Here is a 23,611-nt window from a genome sequence, read left to right on the forward strand (position 1 = left end):
CCCCACAGCAACTTCAATGAAATGATCTCTTAGCTGGCTGCTCTAACCCCACCCTTTCAGGTTTGTAGCCAATAAGTGAAGTCAGGGTTGTGATCGACAAGGGATTTCTGGGCCTCCAGACAGTACCTAGACTGCGTGCAAAGGTAGAAACTGTTGTTTCCCTCCCTATTTATCTGAAAATCTCATAAATTAAGTATACACTTTTCAGCAGTACCAAAAGTCTATTTTTCTCTAGTGTGTAGGAGTCAAAAAAGTTTAAATTTTTCTGGGCTGTTGAACAGGGCAAAGTTTTGAAAACCTTTCCAATATGAAGCTTTAATCCAAAACTTGCTTTACTGGGAGTAAAGCTGCAATGCTAATCCCACATCCCTGGAGTAAACCCCACTGATTTCAATAGGACTTACTTTTAAATACATGGTTAGGGTTAGGATTGAATGTGCTTTAAATGAATGACGTGAATCTGCCCTAGGTGTGCTGTGCATTCATTAGTGAATTGAAAAGAACAATTTTAAAAGATACTATTTTAAACAGGGGAAGGGCTGTAGGTCAGTGGTAGGGCATATTCTTTGCATACAAAGGTCCAAATTTCAATTTCTGGAAAAGACTATTGCCTGGAATCCTGGAGAGCCAACGCTAGTCCATGTCATCAGTACTGAGCTAGATGGTGTCAAATGGCCTAAGTCAGTATAAGGCAGATTCCTTTGTGCCTAAAAGTAGAAAGAGACCCAAGGACCACAGTGACTCCAAAATTTATTTATGTATTTTATTTACAACATTGATATAGTACTTTACTGTAAAAAAAACCTCAAAGGGGTTTACAGAAGGAAATAAAACAATAAATCTATTGGCAAAAACAGCTAAAGAGAAGTATTTAAAAACATTCAAAATAATACAACCAACAATGAGTTAAAAACAGATAAAAAACACAATAGCTTCTACAAGCCTGGATAGGCTTGCCTAAACAAGAATGTTTTTAGCAGGTGCTGAAAAGAGTACAATGAAGGTGTCTGCCTAATGTCAATAGACAGGGAGTTCCAAAGTGAGGTGCTGCCACACTAAAGGACTGATTTCTTACAAGAGCAGAACAAGTACTATGTGGCAACCGTAACATGGAAAGCACACCTTGAACTTGGCCTGGTAGCAAATGAGCAACCAGTGCAGATTTCAGAGCAGATGTATTATGTGCTGATAAGGTCTCAATCGTGCCACAGCATTCTGCACTAACTGCAGCCCCTGGGCCAGGTTGTGCTGCATGGGAATTTCTGTGACCTTGGCTGACTGGCTACCAGGATTTTTTTAGTGTTGGTCTTTGGTTAGGAATCCTGACTGGCTGTGGGATGCTGAGCTTTCTACCTTACTCATAGGAATGTTGTTGTGGTTGGTATGGTATGATATTGCATTTAGGAAATCATCACTGTCTTTTATTTTTATTTTTCTGTTTGCAGTTCATTTACCTTTAACCTCACTCCCTTACATCCATAGAAGCAACAACAGTGGTTCCATGAGCACAGCTCAAACACCTGTAACTCACTTATGAAGCACCTTGTTGGCTGCATGACAGTTTGTTTCTTGCCCAGTAGTGGTAAAAGAGAATTCACATACTGGGAGGTGTGGCTGGAATTGTTGTTGTCTCCAAGCTGCCAGAGCTTGGAAGTAACTCGTTATTTTTAATGAGTTACTTGTAATTAGTTACAATTTTAGATAACGAGTGGGTAATTCCATTACATTTGGCAAGTAACGGAATGACTAGTAATTTCCCTACTTTTCAGCTGCAACTTTAACGTTTCCACGTTAGGTTGGACGTTACTTGGGGGCAGGAACAAGGGGAAGTCAGCTCCTGGCTGTGATTGGTTAACACAAGACATGTGCCTCACCCTGATTGGACCTCTGCGCAGACTCTCTCTTCCCTCGTGATCTGTGTTAGGAGGCACGAGGGAAGAGGTGAATAGGCAGGGGGGGCCTGCTAGCGTCTGACTCTGAGAGGAAAAAATGGACACCAGAGGACAAAGCCAGGGCAAGGACAAGGAGAAGAAGGCAGCAGCAGAATGGCGAAGAGCTGTGGAGGTGAGTGATGATGATTTGTGTGTGTGTGTGTGTGTGTGTGTGTGTGTGTGTGTGTGTGTGTGTGCGTGCGTGCCCCGGTGTGTGTGTTTTCAGCTGGAGTCTCTGGTTTTGGGGGGGGCTCCGGCTCTCTGGCTACCACCCCTTACTCTCCGGACTCTCAGCTTCAATTAAAAAAAAAGTAAGTTTCTAGGTGGTCTAATTCCCGAGATATACACCAAAATGTCAACTGCCCCCCGCACAACTTTTTTTTAAACAGATCCATGCTCTAGCTACAACTCCCAGTGGCCGTGCTGGCTGGGGCTGATGGGAGTTGTAGTTTAAAAAAGTAACTTCAAAGCTCTGGCTGTAACCCCGCCCTTTCATGATTGTAGCCAATGATGCCAGAGTTGTGACTTGTTGATCCAGGCATGCCTAGGCTGAACGTCAGAATATGGTGGCTTTGAGTTTTTTGCAGTTTGTGTAAGTAATATGGCTTAATGTTTTTTTCCCTCTTCTGTCCAAAAGTCAGACCCTGGGCTATGAAATATGAAAGTATTTAATCCAATATCTGCTTTTCTGGGAGTAAAGCCATTTCTAGGAGTCAAGCATGTACCTGGAGTAAACCCCATTGAACTCCATTAGGATTTGCTTTTGAGTAGACATGGTTAGGATTGTGCTGTAGATTAATGGGACTTGTGAGTAAACATAGCGCAGACTTGTGTTTTTTTAAAAAAATGAATGAAGTTTATTTATTTATTTTTATTTATTTATTATTTGATTTATATCCTGCCCTTCCTCCCAGTAGGAGTCCAGGGCAGCAAACAAAAGCACTAAAAACACTTTAAAAATCATAAAAACAGACTTTAAAATATATTAAAACAAAACATCTTTAAAAACATTTTTAAAAGCTTTAAAAACATTTTTTTAAGAAAAAATTTAAAAACATATTAAAAAGCAATTTCAACACAAACGCAGACTGGGATAAGGTCTCAACTTAAAGGACTTGTTAAAAGAACAAGTTCCTTATCACTTGAGGCTGCAGTTTTCCCTGGTTGAGTAAGCCCCATTGAATACATTGGAACTTGCTTCTGAGTAAACAAACATAGGATTGCACTATAAATATCTTTACAGGTTATATAAACAAACATATTTGATAGTCATGCTTATATAAATATTTTCATAGAATCATAGAATAGTAGCGTTGGAAGGGTCCTATAAGGCCATCAAGTCCAACCCCCTGCTCAATGCAGGAATCCAAATCAAAGCATTCCCGACAGATAGCTGTCCAGCTGCCTCTTGAATGCCTCCAGTGTCGGAGATCCCACTACCTCTCTAGTAATTAGTTCCATTGTTGTATGGCTCTAACAGTTAGGAAGCTTTTCCTGATGTCCAGTCGAAATCTGGCTTCTTGCAACTTGAGCCCATTATTCCATGTCCTGCACTCTGGGATGACCAAGAAGAGATCCTGGCCCTCCTCTCTGTGGCAACCTTTCAAGTACTTGAAGAGTGCTATCATATCTCCCCTCAGTCTTCTCTTCTCCAGGTTAAATATGCCCAGTTCCTTCAGCCTCCACTCATAGGGCGTTGTTTCCAGTCCCCTGATCATCCTTGTTGCCCTCTTTTGAACCTGTTCCAGTTTGTCTGCATCCTTTTTGAAGTGCAGAGACCAGAACTGGACACAGCACTCAAGATGAGGCCTAACCAGTGCTGAATAGAGGGGAACTAATACTTCACATGATTTGGAAACTATACTTCTGTTAATGCAGCCTGATATAGCATTTGCCTTTTTTGCAGCCACATCACACTGTTGGCTCATATTCAGCTTGTGATCAACAATAATTCCAAGATCCTTCTTGCATGTCGTACTGCTGAGCCAAGTATCCCCCATCTTATAACTGTGCATTTGGTTTCTTTTTCCTAAATGTAGAACTTTGCATTTATCCCTGTTGAATTTCATTCTGTTGTTTTCAGCCCAATGCTCCAGCCTATCAAGGTCCCTTTGAATTTTCTTTCTGTCTTCCACGGTATTAGCTATGCCCCCCAATTTTGTATCATCTGCAGATTTGATAAGCATGCTCTGTACCTCCTCATCCAAGTAGTTAATAAAAATGTTGAAGAGCACTGGGCCCAGGACCGAGCCCTGTGGTACTCCACTCATTACTTCCACCCAGTTTTGTCATGCTGTGTCCCTATAAGTATCCAATTGCATACTATGGTTGTACAATACTTCCTTTACATTTTAAGTATGCCTTGGGGTAGTCACGGTTCTCCATTGTTTTCATCCTGAGAGGCAGATAGGCTGAGAAATGGGGAGTAGCCCATGGTCACCCACTACACTTTATAGCTTATTTCCATTTTGAAAAATTAATTAAAACAATTTACATGCAGGCAAAATTTATTAAGCGGATTCACACAATATGTGTAAAGCACATCCAACTCACATTTAAAGTGCATGACTTCCCCTAAAGAATTCTGGGAAGTGTCATTTCCCCCTCACAGTTATAGTTCTCACCACTCTTAACAAACTGCAGTTCCCATGATTCTGTGGTGGGATTCATGTGCTTCAAATGGGTGTTGAATGTGCTTTAAAGGAATGGTGTGGATCTGCCCTAGGTATGATGTTCATTCAAGAGTGAATTGAAAAGAACAATTTTAAGATACTTTATATATATATAAATATATATAAATATATATATATACAGAAAGAAAGAAAGGAGAGATGTAAAGGGGAGTATTTCTTTAGATGTTACCCTACTTTCCATTTTTGCTTTCTATTTGCTTCTAGCCCTATTCTGTCACTCTCCAGTACACATGAAGAAGGGGCAGTGAGGGCAACTCCCAAACCTGGGTGTTACGCCTCCAAGTTAGTTACTTAGAACTAGGTATGCCTTTCCTATCTACGATGTATTTCTATAAATGAAATAGCTTTTCTTATTTTACTAAGTCTTACGTCTCAGTGATCTCAGTGCAGGGTAAAAGCCTGCCACAAACACACACATTGGCACACACAAGCATCATAGACTGTTGACAATCTCTGCTAATATCTATACAAATGTACATAACATGCATCACCTGAACTCACATGATCTAGAGTTACCTTAGATCTTGCAAGATTTGCAAATGAGAAGCAATAGGGTTTTATATTAGTTCTGATTGTCTATTGGGCTATCATAGGTTATATGTTTTTTTCATTTTCTATGGCAAAAACTCCAGCTTCAGTGGAATTTATGTGATGTGTTCTAATCATTTGAATTTGGCTAATGAATGCTTTATTCTTTCATCAGAACTTTAGCAGTAGTACTAAAATATTAATAAAAAAGAAAAGGGAAAGAAAAAATACTTTACATACATCATTCAGCTGTATTGCTAATTATAGATATAGATATAAAAGATAAACGGCATTTTGTCAAAAGTATTTTTGCCTACATTTTATACTTCATCCTTGGTTTTCCAAGCTTGGCATGGAATGCTTCTCATACAGAATTAATTTGAAATGCTGCATATTTATTATCATAATCATCATATTCAAAATAAAAAATATGTGTACCGCCTTCAAGTTGATTCCAACTTATGGTGACCCTATGAATAGGGTTTTCATGAGGCTGAGAGGCAGTGACTGGCCCAAGGTCACCCAGTGAGCTTCATGGCTATGTGGGGATTTGAACCCTAGTCTCATTTTGTTCTCACAACAACCCTGTGAGATAGTAGGTTAGACTGGCCCAGGCAGGGTTATTTAGTGAGCAAAAATGATGCAAATAGGATCTCTTTTAAGTGTGCTATCGACCTGCTTACTTCCACTCTGACTGGGGGATCTTGCAGCATGGGGAAGAGATGGGGGCACATCACAGCTGAAGTTCACCCATATAGGAGCATTATCTCTTGTTTATTACAGAGACGCCTGTTGCAGGTTTTGCTGCTGAGAGCAGCAGTCAGTTAGTGCGGCCACTTGAGTCATAGCTTGTTGATCATGAGGAGGCAAAACTAGAAAGTGAGGTTCAGAAAGGAGGCCCTGTGCACGGGGAGGAGGAGGGCATGAAGCAGTGCCAGTTGCCCACAGCCACATCTGCAGAACAGCAAGTACCATGGTTTGGCTTTGAGAAAGCTTGTACATTTGTGAGCCAGAGTGGGGAAAATGTTGTTGTACGATGCAATTACTGCCTTCCAAGGATCAAAAATCTGAGATCAGCTGTTTCCTCCTCATCCAATGTGAAGAAACATTTTGAGGTAAGCCTTTGTCATGCTGGTCCTCAAAGAGTGTCCATTGTCTATTTATGTTTAAATGGTGAAGTTCCTCTTCCATTTTTTCTTGGATTCATGCTTTGTTCTTCTTCCTCAGAGGGCACACCCTGAGAAGCTGAGAGCAATTGAAGAAGCAATAAAGGCAAGGAGACGTGGCCTTCCTGAACCAATGCATGACACCCCTCCTCCCAAAATGCTGAAGCAGCAGCAGACAACCCTTGAGAGGTGGGGATCTGGCAGGGAGCCTGTCACCCAGAGCAATCTCGACAGGAGAATCATTGATTTCATTGTAGAGGAGACATTACCACTTCAGACTGTGGACAAACCATCATTCATTAATCTGGTTCGCATTGGACTCCCCAAAGATCTCACCATCATATGTGCCAAGACTCTGAGAGACAGAATTGAGAAGAGAGCATGCCACATGAGAGAAACTCTTGCAAACCGAATGGGTGCTGTGGCATATATAGCAACCACTGCAGATTGTTGGACCAATGGCAAGAAGGGTTACTTTGGGGTAACAGCCCACTGGATCAACCCAACTACCCTGAAACATGAGGTCGGGGCCTTGGCTTGTAAGCGTCTGAAGGGGCGCCATACATACGATGTCCTTTCAAAAGCACTGCATGATGTACATGTGCAGTACAGGATCCACAACAAAGTTATGTGCACTACTACAGACAATGGCTCCAACTTTGTGAAAGCGTTCAGAGTTTTCATGGCCAAAGAACCAGTGGAAGCTGCAGGCACCAGTGACGATGATGGTGATAACCAGGAGGAAGAGGAGGCTGAGGTGGAGTTTGTGCCTATCTGTGAGATCCTGGACACAGGACCTGAGGCAGAGGAAGAAGCTGCAGACTCAGGAGAGGATTTTGTTTTACCACCACACCAGAGATGTGCTAGCCACACCCTCAACCTTGTGGCAACACAAGACATAGAGGCCATGCTTTCTGACTCCTCCAAAAGTAGTCTTCTTGGTCCTTTCAAGAAACAGTTTCATTCCTTGATGGGAAAGTGCAGCAAGTTGTGGTCCAAGCAGAACCACTCAGCCCAGATTGCTGAGTATATCCATGCGCAATGTGGTGTGTATCTGAAGGTACTGAATAAGACCAGGTGGAATTCCACCTTTGATGCGTTGAAGCAACTACATGAGCTCCTGTCAACTGTGCCACTAAAAATGCATGCCATAATGGACCGCTGCTCCTTGTCCAGGATCACAGCTGCTGAGATTGAAGTGGTACAGGAATACACAGAGATTATGGAGCCACTAGCCCAGTCCCTAGATATCCTGCAACGGGAGAACGGCATGTTCATGGGGTATTTGCTACCAACGCTCTGCAATCTGGACCGCAAGTTAGAAGGACTGGAAAACAAACCTGAGAGGTACACATACCGTTTTCAGCTGCTGAGAGGTGTGCGCGAAGCCCTAAGAAAGTGGTTTGCAGCTATCTGGGAGGACAAGAGGCTTCTTCTGGCAGCCTGCCTACACCCTCGCTTCAAACTAGATTGGTTGGAATCATGTCAGGCCACCACCCATACCAACAAGTAAGAACATTAGGGAAGCCCTTTGGGTGGATTACTCCAAGGGAAATGTTGTCTCAAGGGAGGCATCAGAGGGCTTAAGGTGGTAGGCAGGGGCTGGGCCTTTTCTTCCTGGGGCTCCTCATCACAACCTTGGGTTGCTGCAGGTAATCCTTAAGGGTCTGCTGTGCTGCCCCATGAGTGTGGTGACTTGGTCACCTTCCTACCTTCCATGTCATCATCCACAGGCTCAGGCTGGACCCTGAACCAGGGGACATGACAAGCATCAGGAAATGAAGAGCAGATGATGGTTTCCTAACATATATGTGTTAACATATCCTCTCTCTTTCTTAGATACACAATGGAAGCCTTGCTGAAAGCTGAAATAAAGATGGGTGTACTTAATGAGGACAGTGATCAGTCTTCAGATAAAGACCAGGAAGGAGATGACTTAGAAGATGACTTCTTTAACTTTCTGCCCCAAGGCAAGAAGTCAGCAGTGGACCCTGCTGAGGAGGAACTGGTGAGGTACCTGAGGTCTCCCAGCAGGGAAGTGTCATCACTCCATGGCTTTCCACATGTGCTGCGGTGTTTTTTGCAGCACAACACAGGCATGCCTTCAAGCGCCGCAGTAGAACGCCTGTTTAGTACTGGTGGCAACGTAATGACTGTAAAAAGACATTCCTTGTCTGACATGCTCTTTGAGCATCTTGTTCTTTTGAGACATAAGAGAAACATATTATAAAAGCATTTCAAGTGTAAAATTCGATTTCAAGAGTTGGGGTATCTTCATTGCTTGGGGGGATGTGAGATTCTGTTATGCCATTATGTTAATCTTATGGATAATTTTTTTTATTCTACTACCCCCTGTGTGTGTGTGTTTATTTTTAATATTGTTTTAGGCTTCTTAGATGTGCAGCAGCCAAGGCCAGCACCTTGTAGGAGTTTTTTAAAAAAAGTAACTGAAATGTAATTGTAGTGATTACTTTTTTATCATTAATTTTTATTCAAATTTTCAAAGACAAAAAACAAAACAAAACAAAAACAATTAAACAATAAAATAAAATGTCGACTTCCGATTTGTCGCAGATCAGTTATAGGTCTAGAATATATAACAATCCTATCTCTAAAATTATATTATAAAATCACTTTCCTCCAGTAGTTATCTTAATTAATCATCAAATCTCATAAACATTATTTTATTCTTTCCACAAAAAGTCAAAGAGAGGTTTCAATTCCTTGAAAGATATATCTTTCAATTTTTCTCCAAATAAACATATCGCTTAATCCATCTAATTCAAATCTGTTAGGCCCAATAATTTCAATAGCCATTCTTCCATTATCTATATTAACTCCATCTTCCATCTTCAATAATCCTGTTAAGTCCAGTAATTTCAGTAGCCATTCTTCCGTTATCAATATCCCATAATAATCTTGTTGTCATAGCCATAGTCCAAGTAAACATATCAATTAATCCATCTCGTCAAATCTGTTAAGTCCAATAATTTCCATAACCATTCTTCCATTATCAATATTAATTCCATCTTCCATCTTTAATAGTCCTGTTAAATCCAGTGGTTTCAGTATCCATTTGTCCATTATCAGTATCCCATGATGATCTTGCTGTCGTAGCCATAGTCATATAACAAGAGTCTGATGGGAATTTCCCCCATCACAAATATGTCTTTGCCATCAATTCTGAATATGTTGTTGAAATATTGTTGTAAAGTCACATCTCTGCTCTGGGTGCATTTCTGCTCTGTCACATATTTGTAGTTAATTTCATAAATTTTTTCCATGTCAAGCCCCATCACATCATTCCAGTCAAGAATTCTGAATATGTTGCTGAAGTATTGCTGCAAAGTCATATCTCTGTTCTTCTTTTTTACAAAATGCACTGGCTCATCTCTTAAGAGTTTCTCCACTGTCACATATCTGTAGCCAACTCCATAGATTTTTTCTATGTCAAACTCCATCACATCATTCCAGTACAGAAAATTATCCAAGACATTGATAACTTTACAACCAAAATCTTCATTAATTTCTTCAGAGACAACGTTGAATTCCAAACAGTCAACTTTATTTCTAACATCCATAAAATCCAAATCTTTTTCAAATTTCACATTTGTTCCAATCTCCAGGTCTTGTAGCTTCCCTATCCCATCAAACTCCTCTCTCACAGAATCCACTATTTCTTTAAGCTCCTGCGTCATTTTGTTAAGTTCAATTTTCATCTCCTGTCTACCCTGTCTCAGGGTTTGTTTCGTTATCTCAATCTCACCCATTATTTTCTGAAACATAATTTCTTCCATGGTCTCATTCACTTTCCTGGTTGTCATTCTTAAAACCACAGAGACAAAAATTATTTCAGCCACAATTGGGTTAATATTTCAGGCTTGCTTGTATCAGTGTAGACAATACAGCCTGCCTTATCTCTATGTGTTCAGGAATACAAAACAAACTTAGTTCCCAACATCAAAACAATTAGTGGCATCGTGAACAAGCAGATTCATCAAAATGAAATAGACCAAAAAAAAATTTCCCCCCCCTCCTCGAAATAGAAATCCCTCTTCCATTGATAGCTTTAGAATGCACCTCCAGGACAGCTTTTTGCGATAAAAACAAAGATAAGCTTTTTCGATTTCTTTCCTCCTTAATTTCGTTAGTGAAAGAGAAAAGCCAAAACTCACCTAGAATTTCTTCACAGCTGATTCATTGACAAATCTCTTTTTTGCTGCACCAATTTAAGCCAAGTGGAAAAAGAAGATAGAAAGAAGGATGCTTATCTGCCTGTTAGAGTCCGTTTGTTCTTTAAAGAAAAGATAAACGTGTCGTTGTAATCAGCTAGAGCTTGATGAAAGTCCGTCCGGCATCGCAGTTTGAACTTTCTCTCATAAATAAATGAAATCCAGTCCTCCCCACAAAAACAGGCTTTGGGGTTGATCTCTACGTTTCTCCCTGCCCGGGAGAAAATCTTTATCAGTCAAAAAGAGCGTTCTGACTAATTTTAAAGCTGAAAAAGCTTCTTCTGAGACGAGAGCTCGCTCAGAGGCAGCACAGGCAAAGCAACCCTTCCCAGAAGTCCGTAGTGATTACTTTTGAGAAAAAGTAAAGTAATCAGTTACTTTCAGAGCAATTGTAATTGTAACGGTAATTACTACTTTTTTGGGCCAAGTAATTGTAACTGTAATTTATTACTTTTTAAAAGTAATCTTCCAAGCTCTGCAAGCTGCTGTCTGTGAAGGTAGATGAAACCCTGTGTTTTCTCTCTATCAATTATTACTCACTGGAATTGGATTGGCTTTCAAAATAGCAGCCCACAAGGCAGACCAAAAAGGGTAGAGAATCTTCTTACTCTTATTCATTTCTCAGACCTCTTTCTGAAGTGAAGGGTAAAATCTGTAAAGAAGTTTGGAGCAGTCATGTTGAAAGATATGGGCAGGGCATTGCAGGCAGGGGGTTGCCAACCCTGCTTGGATATGGATATCTTTGCTGAGGATCCCTAGTCAAGCTTTACCAACAGCTCAATCCAAACCATATCTACTCAGAAGTAAGTCCTATTGAGTTCTATGGGGCTTAGTAAGTGTGTTTAGAATTGCAACCTTCAGGGGCATCTATTTTTACTCCTGAGTGGCTTATCTAACATCTCCACAACACTAGGCTCCTTCCTTCCTACAATGGCCTCCTGGTCACTGGCCTGGCCTGAAGGCACTTAAATGCTTCCAGACTTTAGATTAAATGTTCCCTACCCAGGCTCTATCTTTCAGCTAAGATTTCTATCTTAATTTCCAATCAGAGAAATGTTTTTGTTTCAATTGTATGCTCCAAGCAATTGTGGTTGATGCTTAATGTATCATGCTAAATTGCATTACTTGGGCCCGCCCCGTGACATCATTATAGCTGATCCTCATGACATCACTATGACCTGCCCCCACGACATCACTAGGGTCCACCCCCAAAATCTCAGGCTTTGGTATGCTTCAGCTGGCAACCGTAGATGAGGCCAATGTGTGTAGCCTCTTTCTCCTCCTCCAACAGCATTCCAATTGCATGGAGGGAACACCTAAACAGGTAATGTAATTAATACATCTTCCAAGGAGCTCAGTGTGGCATACATGATTCTTCTTTTCCCCATTTTATCCGCACAACAACCCTGTAAGGTAGGTTACGCTGAGAGACTGTGACTGGTCAAGATTACCCAGTGAATGTCGTGGCTGAGCAGGGATTTAAACCCTGGTCTCCCATGTTCTAGTCTAGGGTGGGGAACCTTTTCTAGCTAGGAGGCCAGGTCATTATTTCCTCATCCCTCAATGATGCTTAAGGTATCATGCTTAATGATGTCACTAGGGCCCACCCTAGTGACATCACTTGGGCCCACCCCATTACATCACTACAGCCCACCCCCTGACATCAGTACAACCTGCCCCTGTGACATCACTAGGGCCAGTCCCTGAAATCTCAGGGTTTGGGTTGCTTCTGACCTGGAAAACCTACCCCCCATCCCAAGACTGGGTCTAGAGGGTGGTATGTTTGGGTATTTGTTTCATGCAAAGTCAGACAGGGAGACCTTTCTTAACCTTCCCACCCTCTAGAACCAGCCTTGGGAAAGGGAAGGTGGGATATCTTTCAAAAGGGGGTCATATAGACACGCCCTTTTTGTATTCCATAAGAATTCTAAGGCTGCCGTTTTATTCACACACTTGAGGAACAGTGATGGGAAGATCTGTCCATTTTGGTTCTCTCAGTTTCTCATTTTTTCCAATCTCAAATTCAGTTCTGCATAGTTTGCTATTTTTTTTAAAAAAAATAACCTCATGAAAATTCTTCGGCATTTTAGTGAGAACTTCTCCTACTAAATACATTTTTGTATGCAGTTTTGATGAATATAATTTTGACTAACTTGACAGTTTCCTGCTTTGGATGGGGACGTACTGCCTCCAAAAGAGCAGGTCAGTAGTCTGGGGGTACTCCTGGATCCATCCTTGTCACTAGAGGCCCAGGTGACCTGCATGGCTAGGACTGCCTTTTACCGGCTTTGGCTAATAAGACAGCTGTCACCATTTCTGGACCAGGATAGCCTGACCACTGTTGTCCATGCACTGGTAACCTCCAGTCTGGATTACTGTAATACACTCTATGTGGGGATGCACATGAGGTTGGTCCAGAAACTGCAGCTGGTGCAAATGTGATGGTGTGACTACTCACTGAGGCAGGATATTGCCAACATGTCACCCCGTTGCTGAAAGAATTGCTTTGGCTGCCTATTAACTACCGGGCTAAGTTCAAGGTTCTGGTTTTGGTGTACAAAGCCCTATGCTGCTTGGTACCAGGATACCTAAGAGATTGTCTTACCTCTTATGTACCCAGTCAACTGAGTGCCTCTTGCTGATACCATCCTATCAAGAGGTCTATTCCACACAACATAGAAAGCGGACCTTTTGTGTAATTGTACCTATCCTTTGGAATTCCCTCCCCTGAAATATTAGACAAGCGCCATCTCTGTTATCTCTTTGGCGCCTGTCTAAGACCTTCCTCTTTCAACAAGCCTTTTAAGTAGAGACCTTATCCCAGTCTGCATCTGTGCTGGAATTGCTTTTTAAGATGGTTTTAAAGCTTTTTAAAAAATATGTTTTTAAAGAAGTTTTGTTTTAATATGTTTTTAAAGAAGTTTTATTTTAATGTATATTAATATCTGTTTTTATGATGTTTTAGAATGTTTTTAGTGTTTATGTTTGCCGCCCTGGACTCCTACTAGGAGGAAGGGCAGAATATAAATGTAATAAATGTAATATATGTAATAAATAAATATATACATTTTTGCAATCAATTTCTTCTAATATTATACATTTTGTATGTTATTTTCACTAATAGCTTCATTTTTATGCATATATTCCCTGATATGCATTTTTTGAAACTTTTTGGTTGGAGAACTGCAATGCAAAATTTGAAAAAGTGAATTTTGCAGGGTTGGCTGTGTTTCAGTTCTCATATTGTTTCAGAAAGTATGAATTTGATCAATTCAGCTTTAATTGCGAACTGAATTGAATTTCTCCCCTTTTCCTACTTGGGAGTAAGCTCCATTAAATTCTAAGTATACATGCATACAGTAAGGCACTTTTCAGACCTGGCCAAGAGAAAAATCAACTCATTTGAAATGTGGTGCTAGAGGAGAGCTTTGCACATACCATGGACTGCAAAAAAGACAAATAATTGGGTGTTAGAACAAACTAAACCAGAATTATCACTAGAAGTTAAAATGATGAAACAGGGATCAGACCGTTTGAATGTATAAAACTGATTCTGGCCCACTTGCATTGGCTGCCTGTATGTTTCCGAGCTCAATTCAAGATGCTGGTTTTGACCTATAAAGCCTTACATGGCTTAGGACCACAATACCTGATGGAACGCCTCTGCCAACATGAACCCACCCATATACTGCGCTCAACATCTAAGGCCCTCCTCCAGGTGCCTACTCCGAGGGAAGCTGGGAGGCTGGCAACAAGGGAGAGGGCCTTCTCAGTGGTGGCCCCCAATTATGGAATGGTTTTGCTGACGAGGTGCGCCTGGCGCCAACACTGTTATATTTTCAGGGCCAGGTCAAGACTTTCCTCTTCTCCCAGGCATTTTAGCATGTGTTTTTAAATTGTTTTTAAATTTTTTAAATTGTGTTTTTAAATTGTTTTTTGTGTTTTAAAATTTGTATATTTGTTTTTAATGTTTTTAATTGCTGTAAACCGCCCAGAGAGCTTTGGCTATGGGGCAGTATATAAATGTAATAAATAAATAAATATCATACTTTGGACACATACTGTAATGGGAGGACATGATTCACCAGAAAAGACAATAACGCTGGGAAAAACAGAAGGGAGTAGAAAAAGAGGAAGGCCAAAGAAGAGATGGATTGATTCCATAAAGGAAGCCTCAGACCTGAACTTACAAAATCTGAACAGGGTGGTTCACGACAGATGCTCTTGGAGGTCACTGATTCATAGGGTCACCATAAGTTGTGATCAACTTGAAGGCACATAACAACACACTCATTTTCTACTTGCTAAACAGAGTCCTGCAAATGCACACACACACACACACACACACACACACACACACACATTGGGTTACCTGCCTTTCTGACAGTCATGTACGCAACATAAAAAGGGGAGGAACCCTTTGAAAATGCTTTGAGATGCTTTGAAAAATTGATGGATGAAAAATAAATGGATGGCTTATAAATGTCTAATTAGTAGATTCGCAAAACTCATTTACAAGTTCTTTGTTTACTAGTCTACAGATCTTTTCTTCTATTCCACATGTTCGCACATACACAGCACAAATATGTGTCATAGTCCTTTGATATACTGACTGTACACATTGGATTTACTTTTGCCCTAGTGGCTTTTCACTAGCAGAAAGCCTTCTGATCATGCAAGGGATGGCACCCAGATTTTGCTGATTCTCTGCATCTACTGGAGCTTTCCATAATACATCCCTTACTATTCTGGAGGGCCTCACCTCACCCCACTGCAACCCTCAGGAGAAACCTTTTGGAAAATGGGATGTCTGCAGTAGAATCCACAAAACTGGATACCCCACTTTGAATGAGTATAAGTGCTGTCCACTGTCTTAAAGCCTTGACTGAATACAACCCATTGTAACATTAAAAAATTGTATATCCAAGTGAAAAGGAATGCAGCAGTTAGAGAAGCAAATGGTCTCCTATGATGAATAGGAGTTGCCTCAAGATGACCAGGCAGGAAAGCTTCTGTAAAATCCAAAATGGTGTTTCCTTTGTTCCTTTCACACAATCAGTGTAACACAAAAGAGTTAACGAAGTGTTAGTGGACTAGTAACGTTTTGTGGATCCATTTATATGGCTGTGTTAGTGTAATGGTTTGGCTTGAAGCACAGTGGGGGAAAGAGACAGCTCATTAGACAGAGGGGAAAAGGTGAATTTTAGCAAGATTATGAATGGACAAAGGAGACATTGTTGAAAAAAGGTAGGTGTATCAGTAAAGCAGCCTACTGCAGTGCACTTTATCTTGTGTAGTTTTAAAACATCATGAACACCATGAACACAGGTTTGCCTGTGTTTCCATATTGCATGGTGCCTACTAATCCAGCATAATGAAAACATGAAAAATATGGAGATTGTGCACACAGTCATCATTCTTAATGATTACATAAGATATGTTTAGTGCCAATAAACATCATAAAGAGTATTAGCTACTGAGTCTGGCCCTGCAACTGTTTTTCTAACATTAATAAGTCAGCTGTTTTGGATTAAAAAAATCCTAAAAGCAGCATGTCTGCATTATTGACAATGAAATACAGGATTTCATTAAGCAAACAACACAGCCAATTTGAATTGAGGGATTGATTTCCAGAGGAGACAGAGCATCTGGAAGTGGCCAGCCAACAGTTCTTATTCCTCCCCCCATAATAGAAATTGCCAACTGATTTAAATTAGGTTTCTTCACATTCGCTCTTGGGCTATGAAATTGGAGCGCAAGTTAATAAGTCCACAGTAGACAAAAGGTTGCACATCATAATCTCAAAGGCAGAGAGGAAAATATGGTAGAAAAATCTGATACCATCTTGGACAGTGTTTATCTACACCAGGGTGGATTCAAACAGGGTGGATTCTTTACTGGCCTCTGTTTTGTGCCCTCATCTGCAGGCATTAGCAGGTGATAATGCTTATCACCATGCCCTGACATGCTGACTTCAGCTGCCGATTTGTGCAACTCAACTTGCTACAAAAGGCACGGGAGAATCCTGGGAACTTAGTTTGTTAACGGTGCTGAGTAGGGTTGCCAGGTTCAGGGCCTGAGACTGATCCTGTATCTTGAGGAGAAGAGAAAATTTGTCCGGCCCGGCCTGCAGAGGTCTTCTGTATCTTTGAAAGTTATGCAGGGGGAAGGGAGAATTCCACCTTGTAGTTTTTCTCATTACAGTGTTTCAAGAACACCTGCACTTGGCTGACTTTCTCTTCTCCTAAAGATACAGGATCAGTCTCGGGCTCTGAACCTGGCAACCCTAGTGCTGAGAGTTGTTAGGAGACCCCTATTCCCTTCACACAGCTACAATTGTCCAAGTCAATAAATCAGGGACAGGGGTCTCCAAACAACTCTCAACACCCTTGACAAACTAAAATTTCCAGGATTCTTGGGGTGGGGGGAGCCATGATATTATAGTGTTTTAAATGTATGGTGCGGATGTGGCCTGAGCAGTGAAAAAAATGAATTCGAAACAGCAGTACCTTAAAGCCAAGATCCAAAACCATTCTCGGTCTCCTCCTGTCTGAGTCATATTAGGGAGCTTGTCTAGAATACAGCAACAACCTGTTGTGGCACTGGACTGAAAAAGCAAGGACATGAAAATTGTGATTAGATTTGTAGTTTCATCTGCCCTTTTGGCCAAGTAGCTTTTATTATTTTCTTCATATTTCCACAATAAACACACCGGAAGGATAGCCCATAGCTTCCCCCTGTAAAGAGGTCTCTTCTGTGATAGATTTTATGGCTGACATGCATTGCTTGCTCATGTTTTCTATTTCCTAAAGAACAATAACACAAATGGCTATCCTACCATTATATACACAGTTCCTTTTGTGTAGGTGAGTGTGGGTTGAGTTCTAATTCTGCAGAGCATTTCTCCTATGTTGTCTTTATTCATGTGGCACATATTCTCTTAAGCATGAATAATAATATAAAAAAAGAAACAGACAACTTAACATCTCTGATTTTTCTCCCTTGTTGCAATAATCTTAACCTTCCACATTTCAGCAAAATGTTTGCTAACATGTTTGATCAAGCGCCTGTTAAAGAGAAATATTGCGCTGTTGTTGCCAATCGGACCACCTACACTTGGGTGTCACTGTAATTATTGTCAAGCATTATTGTTGCAAGGCTGTACCGAGCACATAGATCTTTCTTTTAATATAGAGCTGGCCGATTTAATGGAACATTAGTAATGCAGCCAGCACAGAGTCTGCTAACAAAACTTTACGTTACTGCTGGATGAATTACACTATACCTCTTGAATGTCTAGAAGCTGGCAATCGGCCAAAATCTTTTACATCTGAAAAGGGAGCTTGTTTTCTCCTCTTTCTTTTTCCTTACTCCATAAAGAAATCAGAAAACAGAAGCACTGGTCTTGGCAAGCTTTATATATAGCAAAGTATTCCAATAGGCAAGGAACATAATAAGTCTACCCTAAGATAACATTATATGTTATTTGATTTAGAGGTGTACTAATTATTCTCTCCAGTTTTGATATTGGGGTAAAAACTAAAATCGCCATATTGGCGAGGTAGAAATTTTCCAGCCAAAACACCTAGACTGTCCATATAGTCACCTTTTCTCAACCTTGTTTAAAGAAATTATTTCCTTTGGCTTCTACTGATTTGCCACCATTTTTCTCAGCTGTTGGTTTGTCAGCTTCCCTAGATTAACCATACGGATGATTGCCCCCATCAGGTATCATCCTTTGACAAGGGTAATATCAAAAGGTAGGGTTGGCTACAGAATATTGTCACTGATGGCAAATGAAGGCAATTGTGACTGAAGACAGGTAAAGGAAATCTAATGAAATAAATGAATATTTTTTGCAAGGAGCACTGAAAACGAATGACAGAAAGGGAAAGTACTTTTCAACGCTGCTGAAAATGTGTGGGAGAAGGAAAAAAAGACATTAGATTTAGCTAACCTCCAATTTACTTTTCTAGCCTGTAAGGATTTTACCTACGAACTGATTTTTAAAGGAATATTTTTAAACCTCAGAGCGTAGTTGGGAACCCAATCCAAATTTCATCATCACCTTTCACATTTGCCTAACACCCTGGCTCAGTGCACCCAGGAAAATGCAATTTCTTTTTCTTGCAGAAGTCATTATAACCCATGAGAACAAACAAAGGAGGCTGTAAAAACTGAAAATGAGCAATAAAGCCAGCTAGACCACAAAGTCTGCCATCTAGCAATTTTCCTCCAAAGCAGAAAAATCAGGTAAACAGGGCCTTGCTTTCCCTTCACCTTATTATTAGTTTAGTATCATATATCACACAGGTAGTAAATCTTCAAAGGTTATAGTACATTTAATTTTCATTTATTTTAATTTTAATCTTTTGTCTTAATTTTGTTTTTAAAAATGTTTTCTATTGTATTGTACTCATACCCACATGTATTTTACCCTGTTTTTACCCTGTTGTACACCGCCCTGAGAGCTTGTTGCTATAGGGCGGTCTAAAAATGTAATAAAATAAATAAATAAATAAATAATACATTTGCCATATAAGGCTTCAGAGAGGTTGCTTATTGTGTTATAAGTTGCAATAAACTAATGCTTTGCAAATAAAAAACTATTTTATCTATCTATCTATTTATTATTATTATTATTATTATTATTCCTGGCTAGCATGGTGAGGGGCAAGAAAAGACAACTCAGAATCCGATTCATGACAATTCTTACCAATACTAAACTGGTTCATCGAATACCAATGCCTTTGGGACACCAGTGTCATTTGGCAGCTCCCAAAATCTCACTCATTCACCCCTCTGTGCTAGGGGTTGCTGGTGTCATGGCAATGTCACTGTCACGTGAAGTGATTTTTAAACCTCACATTCTATTCTTGAAATTCAAAATTTGCTGCAGTAATAAAATGTAGCATGGGAGTGTTCAAAACACTTCACATACATTATCTCTTGTCCTGGCCAGTTTGAGAGAGGGCACCATTTCCTGCCACAACGCCCCTGGAATTATACTATGTCATCACGATGGAGCATTATGTCAAGGGCAGCACTGGGATTGGAAACAGCAGCCACTGGGCCCAGATAGGAGCTCCAATGCTGGTGCCATTATGCCCCTCTCCTTCCTCATTTATTAGAATTTGTTCTGCTCCCCCGCAAAAGTAATTACCAAAACGGCCCACCACGTTTATTTCATTTAGAAATTCCTATCCTTGCCCCTTCTAGTGTCGATGCACTACTCATGGTAGTTTCCATCAAAAAGAAAATTGACTGTACCACTGCATTCCTGTCACATGCTCTGTGTGGGGCTGCCTTTAAGGGATGGTCTAGAAGCTGCAGCTGGCGATCCACCAGCAGCAAGTAACTCTACTGGTGTGTTGTTCTTGTTGTTGTTAAATTTTATTTATACCCCGCCTTTCGGCCAAAGGCCCTCAAGGCGGCTTACAAGAAAAATAAACACAGGTATAAAAATACAATAAAAGCAATACAATTTACAAAAATTAATTTAAATAACAAATAACATTATCATTATCAGCACCGCCAAGAAAGAGGAGGTGGTGTGAGCGGGGGCGGCAGTTCCCGAGAGGCAGAAGGGCAACAGGCATTTGTTACAGCAAAGCTGTTTGCTGTTTCAATGTTGTCTTCCTCTCCATGTCCTTGGGCTCACTCAGCTGCTAGTCCCCGGGCTTCTGTTGCTGGTGGTGGTGATGGTTTATGTTGGGAGGCGGCTGCGGGAGCTCAGGCTCGGGGACCTGGGCTTTGCCTGTCAATTCAACACCATGGAAATCTGCTTCTTCATGACTTTCAGCACCAACCCCGATTAAGTGAGCATCTTGCAATTGTACGGACAAGGCAATTGTACGGACAAGGTACTGTTAAGGGATCTGTGCTGGTTACCAATTAGCTACTGGGCCAAGTTTAATATTTTACTTTATATTTATTTGTTTGTTACACTTCTATTCCACCTTTCCCCCAAGGGGAGCTGTTGGTGTACAAAGCCCTAAACAGCCAAGGACCTGTTTACCTCAGAGACTGCCCTTTTCCATATCATCCTGCTCAAACCCTCAGATCATCAAGTGAGGCTCTCTCATGCCCCAGAGCCAGGAGGGTGTTTCATGAGTACCCAGGACAGAGATTTTAGTGTGGCAGGACCCACACTTTGGAATGTCCCCCCTCAGAAATTAGAATGGCATCCAAAATGTGTTCTTTAAAGCATCTCCTTAAGACCTTTTTATACAACCAGATTTTTCAGGGGTAGCATTTTTGGATATAGTTCCTGTTAGTTTACAGATGGATTTAGTATATTTTACTGTTTTAACTTACATTTTATATTTTGCTTTTATTTCTTTTCTCTTTTTGTTACACTGTCACAATATTATTCAATGGCAGGTGGTTTACATTCTGATATTAGAGTCAAATGTACCCCAAGAAAGCCATACAATTAAAAAACACAGTGGTACTTATTAAACATGACACTTTTTGCTTGTAAAAAATCCATGCCTTTGTTCATGCCTTTGCTTTTCTAGTAAAACAGTCTAAGTGCTCGGAAATCCATGGGGTTAACAAATCTCACAGACCTGGCAACCATACCAGAGCAGCCTGTGCACAATCGCCACATTTCAGAATGGAATGTTGACTGTGCTGCGTCAGAATGCAGACTGGATAGACTGCACGTGTGGGCTTCCTGATGGAATAACTGGCTGGCCACTGTGGGAAAGAGGATTCTGGACTAGAAGGACATTTGGTCTTTTCCAACCAGACTTTTTCTTTTGTTCTTATGTGTGGGCTCACACGTTGGTAGGCTTCTCCATCCCATCCCACAATATAGTGTGATGCTGTTTTACGATGTCCAGGAGATTTTTATTTTTTATGGAGGAGCATGTAGTTACGTGAGCTCCTCACCTGCAGTCCACAGAGGTTTGCCACCTTGGGGAACATTAGGCCACTATTTCTTATATGAGCCTAGCCATCCCCCTCGTTGCCAGCCTTGCACATTGCACTTTGGGTATTGCAGTCCTGTGTTTCACTTTCTTCTCTTGACCAAAACTGTCTGGCATGTCATGTCATTATGGGTGCCATAATTGTCACTTGATTCTATCTCTGATCTCCTGACATAAATCCTGTGGTTTATTAAGAACATGACATGACCCCTTTCCATCTCACAGCTGGGCAGCTATGACAGCAGGCATTTACAAGATGCCAGCTGTAATGTCACACAGTAGCACAATCAACAGAACACAGGATGGGATTAGACAGGTAAAGTGGGAGAACTATGCATAAAAGCACAGGCTTCATTCTGGATGGCTAGAATGGGAGTAGGGTAGGGAGCAGAATTAGGCCAAAGGCATTCCTGAATGCATCCCTTTATCCCACATAAGTCAATTGTTTCCATTTACTGTTGAACTAAGGACAAAATCTGCCTTGCTCCCCAAACACTAAAGCCTAATTCACAAAAATCATGGGGGGGGGAGCATACAAGGTGCTTCTGGGCAGAACTGTACCAACCAGGGACCCTTCCAATACAGATACTCCCCTTCCACACCCACTTTAATGATGGGATGCATTTTGTTAGTCCCCTGAATAAATGGGGCCCAGGAAAGGAACTCTTGACCTGCACATTGCAGTGTTTCAAAGTTATGCTAATTTGCAGCCTGATATCCTTTAACATTCCCATGACCACTTGCTTGAAAATGTGGAGGGGAGGGAAACAGGTCTAATGTAATGGAACTGTTTGGCATTTTCCTCCAGCTTTTCCATGTAATAGCATGACATCAACATAACCCTTGTCCTTCCTTTTCAGTCTAGACGCTGAATGTCACTTGTTATGTTGTGCTTGAATTAAGACTCCAGTCTACACAGATGGACCCTTCACATTCACTCAGAGTACTAGTGATGTCAAATGGAACATCACACAGGCATATATCTCTCTGAATTTAGGCAACAGAGGTCTTTGCCAAATGTACCATGGCTTTGTTAATGCCTTTATTGATCAGGCAGGAAAGTTATAACAAATAAGAAACCATTTTCCTTTGGCAGTTCCTAGTGTTCTTCGGGGGAGGGGGATTTGTTTCCCTGATCTTAACTTAATTCTGAATCAAGCTCAGCTCATGACAAACATTATGTCCTTTCGCAAGGACATTCCTAAAAATTAGTGTAATCTGGAACCTTGAGCCATTGTTACTACCTTTGCTTGCTTGTTTCCTCTATTGTTATTCTCTCTATGGTTTCCCAAGTACAAGCCAGCCCAGACATTTTGGATGGTTCAAGAGAAAAGGATTAAACACAGCAATCTTAACCTGCAATTAGCCTAAGGTACTTGAACTGGCTTGAACCATCTCTCTCTTGTTAATGCACTGGATTGAAGTTTCTTATGTACTCCCCTTAGTCCGAATCTAAACAGACAACTTACGTGACAAATGTTGTAGTCACCTGAGCTTCCACAATTTTTGCCAGCAGTTAGGTCTGTTTAGGGGACTTATGGTCAGAGTACCAGGGCCGGTTCTAAAGGGCGGCCAGGTGGGGCACTGGCCCAAGGGCTCCTGGAGCTAAAGGGGCCACTGAGGGGCCCCTCCACTCCCCTTCCATGATCTGCGGCATCAGCCACGGATTGCAGGGCAGGAGCTTCCGCCTGCCCACCATTCCCTCGTCCTACCTACCTGTCTCCTGCCTTTTAGCATTGCCCTTAATGAAGATGGCGGCTGAGGTTACCCTAAGGTGCTGAAGCCCCTGCTGCCATCTTGGTTGATGGCAGAGATGCGCGCGCGTAGCATGCACACTTGCCATCAACCAAGATGGCAGTGGAGGCTTCATCCCCTTAGGGAAACCGTGTCCGCCATCTTGGTTAATGGCAATGCTAAAAGACAGGAGACAGGTAGGTGGGGTGAGGGAATGGGCAGGCGGAAGCTCCTACCCTGCGATCCGCAGCTGTTGCCGCGGATCATGGAAGGAGAGCAGAGGGGCCCCTGTAGCTCCAGGGGAAGGGGAAGCAGAGACAGGTGGGGGGGCCCTGCACACATGCACACGCATGTGCGCACGCTGGGGCCTGGGGCAAGCTGACACCCAAGGGC

Source organism: Rhineura floridana, chromosome 7 (genome assembly GCF_030035675.1).
Source record: "Rhineura floridana isolate rRhiFlo1 chromosome 7, rRhiFlo1.hap2, whole genome shotgun sequence".
NCBI classification, from domain to species: Eukaryota; Metazoa; Chordata; class Lepidosauria; order Squamata; family Rhineuridae; genus Rhineura; species Rhineura floridana.